The following is a 7,341-nucleotide window of genomic DNA, read 5'->3' on the forward strand; positions in this document are numbered from 1 at the left end:
CACATTAAATAGACAAACCACAGTAGCCCCACGTGATCACGAGACGATTCACAGGTGAGACTTATTAATCACACAACAAAACCCTACCCATGTATATACACTGACGCAGACAAAGCACGTGGACTACGTTGACACACGCCCAAAAGGGAGGGGCCGGGGTCCTCAACGTGACAGACGCCCCCTCCAAGGGCACTACCCGTCCCGGGGTGCCAACAGGACCGAGTGCCCCAAACCCACGACGATGGGCGGATCCGACGCGCTCAGTCCTGCGTCTGGGAGGTGACCGCCCTTGGTGAAGCGTCCGCCACGGACCGCCTAGAACACCCTCCCTGGGAAGACGGGGGAAAAGACGGAAGACACATTAAACGGAACAGACACGAATACACACACAGGCACACTGACATACATCGGAATCAACGGGAAAAGGGGGTTTGGTACACAAACGGGCAGACATACGAACACTGGCACACATACACATGAGACAGGCGCCAGGCTGCGCGCCAGGAGGAGAGTGACTAGGGGAGAGAGATCGGGTGCTGCAGGCGCTGCGGGTACTTGTCCTGCTCCAGCCTTTGCTGCATGGCCTCCGCCTGGTACAGCGCGGCTGGCTTGCGCGCCTGGTGCAGCGCGATTGGCGTTCGCACCAGGTGCTCCGCGGCGGGCTTGTGCGCCTGATGCAGCGCGGCTGGCTTGCGCGCCTGGTACAGCGCGGCTGGCTTGCGCGCCTGGTACAGCGCGACTGGCTTGCGCGCCTGATGCAGCGCGGCTGGCTTGCGCACCTGATGCAGCGCGGCTGGCTTGCGCGCCTGATGCAGCGCGGCTGGCAGACGCCCCGTGCGGGCCGTTTGGGGTTTCCCCGTCGATGTCCATGTCCTCCGTCCACTCCATGGACTGCTCCGGGCTGCCACCCCGGGAGTAGTCCATCGCGCTCTCGCCGGAGCGATCGGAGTGTGGACGGCGCTCCGCACTCCCTTTAACGGTCCTAACCGACCTCACCGAGGCAGGCGGACTGTCCTCCTCTTCCTCCGTATAGGAGTCCCCCTCCGTCTCACCGTAGTCTGCGGTAGGCGTGGAGCACCCCAATGGAGGGTAGTCCTCTTGCTCCTCCTCCCCGGTAGGAGCGGGACCCACGGGCGGAGGGAGGTAGTCGTCTTCCTCCGACTCCTCCTCCTCCTCTTCACCGTAGTCCTCGGTAGCGGCCTCGCTCTCAGAAGGAGGGTAGTCCTCTCCCTCCCCACCGTAGTCTACGGTGGATGCGTCACACACAGACGGAGGGTAGGCTTCCTCTTCCTCTCCACCGTAGTCTACGGTGGAGGCGTCGCACACCAAGGGAGTGGGTTCTTCGCCCTCATCTTCCTCGTCCGGCTCCTCCTCCGTGGAGTCCCCTGCCCCGAACTCGTTCTCCGGGGAGGTCTCGACCGCTCCGTAAACCCCGGAGTCCACCCTCGGCGACGAGGGAGCGCGGGACGGAGGGGAGTGTCGCTCCCTCCAAAGCCTCACCGCGCCCTGGCGGAAGAACTCCGCCAGCTCGGGGTCCCTCTCCACTAGCCCCTGGGCTGTGGACAGCTGGAGGGCGCACACTGGGTCTGTCTCCAACTCCTCGACCGTCGGCATAGCCTCGTGTCGCGGAGAGGGGTTCTCCTCAGGCTCCTCCTCCGGTGTCCTCCCCTCCCCATAGAGTTCGGCGAAGCCCACCCGTATAGGCGAGGGCTCCCGGGAAGACGAGGGGTGTCGCTCCTGCCACACCTTTACCGCCGTCTGGCGGTATTCCTCCGCCAGCCAGGGAATGGCGGTCTCCCGAGCTGCGCACAGCATATAGGAGCACTCCGGGTCCTGTTGGAGCTGCTCCATAGTCGGCGTGGCTGGACTGCGTGGAGGGGAGGAAGACGTACGGTGACGCCGCTTGCTGGGGCGCTGTGCCTTCTTTGGCCGGGTTGCGTATCCTGGCATTTCTGTGTCTCTTGCGGCTCGTCAATCTGTGACGGTGGGGTCGCGGCGAAGAACGAGACACACAATCCTTCACAGTTTCGTCACTTTTACTTATTGCGCAAGACAGCGCACAAAGAACATATAATACGTACACACAGCAACGTGTACACAGTAGACATTGACAAGCACAGGACACTGCGCGAGCGCACATTAAATAGACAAACCACAGTAGCCCCACGTGATCACGAGACGATTCACAGGTGAGACTTATTAATCACACAACAAAACCCTACCCACGTATATACACTGACGCAGACAAAGCACGTGGACTACGTTGACACACGCCCAAAAGGGAGGGGCCGGGGTCCTCAACGTGACATACGGTAAGTTCATGCACCTTAAGATTGCTGCTCAATTTCGTTGTACATGTGCAATGACAATAAAAGGTTTCTTATCTTTCTTATCTTATCTTCTTATCTCATTAATCACAGTGATTATTACCTCACACCTCATTAATCAATAATAGCAATAATAGTAATAGTAGTACTTTCAATGTTTATATCACCTTCTCATACCCAAGAAACACAAAAATAAAACCCCATCATCACACAGCACTACAATTTCTACTGTGACCATCACTGGGAGCAACCAGCTGATAAACACAATAGCAGCAGTGATACTGAGATTATTTGAAATGTTTGACTACAAGATGAACAGCATCATGGAGCAGAACAGTCCATGGAAGAAGAAGAGGAGGCAGAGGAGGAAGAGGAGGAGGTGGAGGAGGAGCTGGAGGAGGAGGAGGAATAGGAGGAAGCCCAGATAAGTGTGACATCAGAAACAAGGAACACAAAAAGCTGGAGAAATAGCAAGGACTGGGAGAAGAGCTAGAAAAGGTGTAGAAGGTGAAGGCAACAGTGGTTCCCATAGTGATAAGTGAACTAGGGGCTTGACCCCAACCTGAAAAAATGGCTCCATCAGATCCCAGGAACAATAGTGGAGATCTCCGTCCAGAAGAGTGCATTCCTGGGAACAGCTGAGATACTGTACAGGACCCTCAAGGTCCCAGACCTCTGGTAGAGAAACTGAGCTTAAACTTACATGCCACACTTCGATTGGAAATTGTTATACCTTCAGTAGGTATGGAAGTTTTTCTGTATCAATATTCAAATGAAAATGTAATACATATTTGCATTTACATGTTCCACTCATACAAGCAACTCTGAGCTCAAAATTCAAATTCAAATGCAATAATTCCATTTACATTTGCAATGTGATAGACGTCTATTCATATTTCATTTACACATACATTTTGATGCTTTATTTGTGTCTTTATTGAAATGAAATTTTTTTTCCCGATTTGAATTATCAAGTTCATGTGATCATGCAAAGGTTGTATCAAAATTATAATTAAAATGCTATTCGCTTAATATGCTTTGCATTTCGTGATAACACGTTTGAAACGTAATTTTCAACCTCACCACCACGCTAAAAAGATGTCAATATTCAAATGTTAATGGAGAAATAGCGCCTCTCCTGTTTGCACTAACATTACGATACCAACAGCGCTAAAACTGTGTAAAAATGCGTTTTGAAAGTGCAATCCGAGCAGTTTGCATTTTCATTTCCATGGTCTTCCACTATAGTCAAATTAGATTCCACGGCTTCACTTTATTCAGCCAATCAGGTTCCACAGCTTTCCACATCAGGCAGCCAATCAGGACGGGACTACAGCGCAGCAGTACAGGCGAGTTTTTTTAGACATGGTCACAGAAGCGCTAATTAGATTAATTCAAAGGGTAGCAGACGAGTCCTTATGGTGAATTTACACTACATTAGTGTGAAATGTTAATCGATCAAGTGGCAGACATATCAGCCTTATCTGGCGCTGATGTGACTGTTATTGCCAAATTGAGCGCAGTGGCAGAGCAACTGTGTGCCTCAAACTAGAACGGCCAGTAGAATGGCCAACCTCCGTGAAGCATCTCGTGTGATCAGAAACAGAAAACCATTTCTGCTCGTTAATGCTGGTTTATTTAAATAAACATTTGTGCTGTCGTATTTTTAAAGTTATAAAGCGGTAATGCCTCGATAAGTGATGTTATCTAGAATCCCCCAGCGTCCCTGTTTAGTGTGGTTAATGCCACAGACGCGGCATAATTACCTGAACCCGCAGGTAATCCTCTACCAAGCCTTGATCTTTAACGTACTTGTAATCATGACGCGAGCAGAAATTTTAGAAGCGAGCAAAAAACTGAAACGCGCACTGAAAACAGGGAAGTGAGCGCTCGGTTTTCTTGATTTTGCGTGCTCTGTGTGTCTGACTTGCTTGATTGAATCTTATCTTTGCGCTCTCATATTAAAGACCGTAATCTCACTCCATAGCGCCATGACAGAGATTGGGAGGCGTGTTCCAACAGCGCGCCGAAGTTGAGTGACAGAACCAAATCAGTGTTATGATTGGTTAAACAACCTCGCAATCTGATTGGTCCAACTAAAGCTTTCCTATTGGTCCCATAATTAGACGTCAAAACAGGGTCAAAATTCGCAACTGCAGCAAGAGATTCGCAACTGCAGCAGAGAAGGTGAATGCGAGAATTTTTACCTCCACACTGAAAAATGCTCACTGTCACATTTACAACCTCACAAATTCCATATGATTCACACATTCACAACATTGGATTTACAAATGCATTTTATTCTACAAATTAAAAAAATATATATTTTTATATATTTGAAATGTTTTTCCACATTAGCACATCCCAGTTCATTTGTGGAGATAGATTTTATGTGCATGTAGTTAGATTTTACGTGCATGTAGTTGTTTAAACGCAGTTGCAAGTTTCAGTACATTTGTGACTATTGTTTTACAAATGCAAAATCTTTATGACCCTTTTTTGACCCCATAGTATGGGATCTAATTTGACTATAATTTGACTATAGTGGAAGACCATGGAAATGAAAATGCAATCTGCTCGGATTGCATTTTCAAGATGCATTTTGACACAGTTTTAGCGCTGTTGGTATCGTAATGTTATTGCAAACAGGGGTGGCGCTATTTCTCCATTAACGTTTGAATATTGACATCTTTTTAGCCTGGTGGTGAGGTTGAAAATTACGTTTCAAACGTGTTATCACGAAATGCAAAGCATATTAAGCGAATAGCATTTTAATTATAATTTTGAAACAACCTTTGCATGATCACATGAACTTGTTAATTCAAATCAGGAAATACATTTTCATTTCAATAAAGACACATATAAAGCATCAAAATGTATGTGTAAATGAAATGTGAATTGATGTCCATCACATTGCAAATGTAAATGGAGTTATTGCATTTGAATTTGAATTTTGAGCTCAAAGTTGCTTGTATGAGTGGAACAATTGCAAATGAAAATGGAGTTATTGCATTTGAATTTGAATTTTGAGCTCAAAGTTGCTTGTATGAGTAGAACATGTACAGTGAGTCCAAGAAGTATTTGATCCCTTGCTGATTTTCTTCGTTGGCCCACTAATAAAGACATGATCATTCTATACTTTTAATGGTAGATGTATTCTTACATGGAGAGACAGAATATTAAAAAGAAAATCCAGAAAATAAATCTAAGGAATATGTCAGGGTTGGACCCAGGCATGTGCCTCCTGCCGCCACTAGGCGGAGCCCGCGAGCTGGTACCAGGGGTAATCGAGCCCGATAGGTTACACCTGTTCGGCTGCCTATTTAAAGCGGGCGACTTCAGCAACGCATTGCTGAAGTTGTCTGTAGTCACGTACTCTTACAGCCCAAGCCATATTTTTCTCTTACCTTTGTACCACGCTCTCGTTGCTCTCTTTCTCTCGTTTCCCCCCCTGAGTGTTCTCAGGTTTGTTTTGTTTTTTTTTCTCTTCTCCCTCTGTTCTTCGTCGGTTGTCCTCCAGTGTTCTGGTTGACAGTCTGACAGGTAACCTGGTAAGAAGCCGCTGGTCTTGTACCAAAGCTTCGTCTTTTGTTTTGTGTATTTTTCTCCTCTCCTTCTGACACGTTGAGGTTTCTCCGTGTGTTTTTCGTTTTCCTGTTTTTTCCCCTCGTTAGACGCGTTGTATTTCTTTCCGCGCATTTTTTTTGTTTGTTTACTTACCTGTACACGTCGAGTTCCTCCGTGTTATCCTTCTGTTGTTACCCTTGAGTTTTATTTTCGTTTTTTCCCGCATCTGCGGAGGTTTCAGTTGGCTGTCTTTTTGCCGTTTTATTTTTGGTTAGCGTTTGGGTTCTCACCATGTGTAAACCAACGCGTCACCGCCGTGATCGGCGGCGACGCGTTACAGAACAACTTCAGCCTATTATGGACCCAGCTAACCCTGACGCCGACGACATGCGAAACGCCCTTGCCATACAAGGGCAGACTATTGGCAGGCATGAGCAGGCGTTGCAGGAAATTCACACTCAGCTCCAGGCTATCGCTCTCGCTGTCCAAAAGCCTGATCCGCCTGCTGCGGCTCCCAGCCCTCTGGTTTCCCCCGGGGCTGTTGGGCTGCCTGCTGACTCTCGTGCTGAGCCCGCATTGCCCGCTCCGGCGCGTTATAACGGGGATCCCAACGAGTGTAGGGGGTTTTTGTTACAGTGTTCTCTTATCTTTGAGCAACAACCGTCCCGTTTTCCCACCGAACGTGCTAAAGTGGCTTATGTTATGGCGTTACTCTCGGGGAAAGCATTACGGTGGGCTACACCGGTATGGGAGAACCAGCCGGAGCTCTGTTCCTCATACGAACGGTTTTCTCGGGCTATGCGGCAGGCGTTTTTTCATCCTGCTTCAGGGGGTATGGTCGCTTCCAAGCTGTTACGTTTGCGAGAGGGCAGATCTACCGTGGCAGAATACTCCCTGGACTTCCGCACACTGGCGGCAGAAAGTGATTGGGGTTCGGAGGCGCTGGGGGCCGTTTACATAGAAGGCTTGAGCGAAGAGATCAAGGACGAACTGTCCCTCAGGGAGCCTCCTAGCGGTCTGGACGACGCTATAGACCTCACCATTAGAATAGACAATCGGTTGAGGGACCGTAAACAACACCGCCGTTTGTTCACTTCGCCCAGTGTTAAGGCAGTATCCCCTGTGCGTAAGACCACACACGAGGAGGGCGCGTCATCGGAACAGCCCATGCAATTAGGGCACACTCGTCTCTCCCGTCAGGAAAGACAAAGCCGCATACGAGAGGGCAAGTGTCTTTATTGCGGCAGGGCTAACCACCGTATCGCCGAGTGTCCTGAGTTACAGGGAAAAGGGCAGACCCGTCGGTGCAACCCCGTTCACCGACGGGTCTGCCCTTTTCCCTGTAACTAAGGTCATGGCACTTATTTCCCCGCATGCGGACTGATGCCTCATGTAGTGGTGTCATGGAGAGGTTCTGATGAACATCGGGTCCTGGCTCTCGTTGACT

This window comes from Brachyhypopomus gauderio, chromosome 2 (assembly GCF_052324685.1).
Source record: "Brachyhypopomus gauderio isolate BG-103 chromosome 2, BGAUD_0.2, whole genome shotgun sequence".
In the NCBI taxonomy this organism is placed as follows: domain Eukaryota; kingdom Metazoa; phylum Chordata; class Actinopteri; order Gymnotiformes; family Hypopomidae; genus Brachyhypopomus; species Brachyhypopomus gauderio.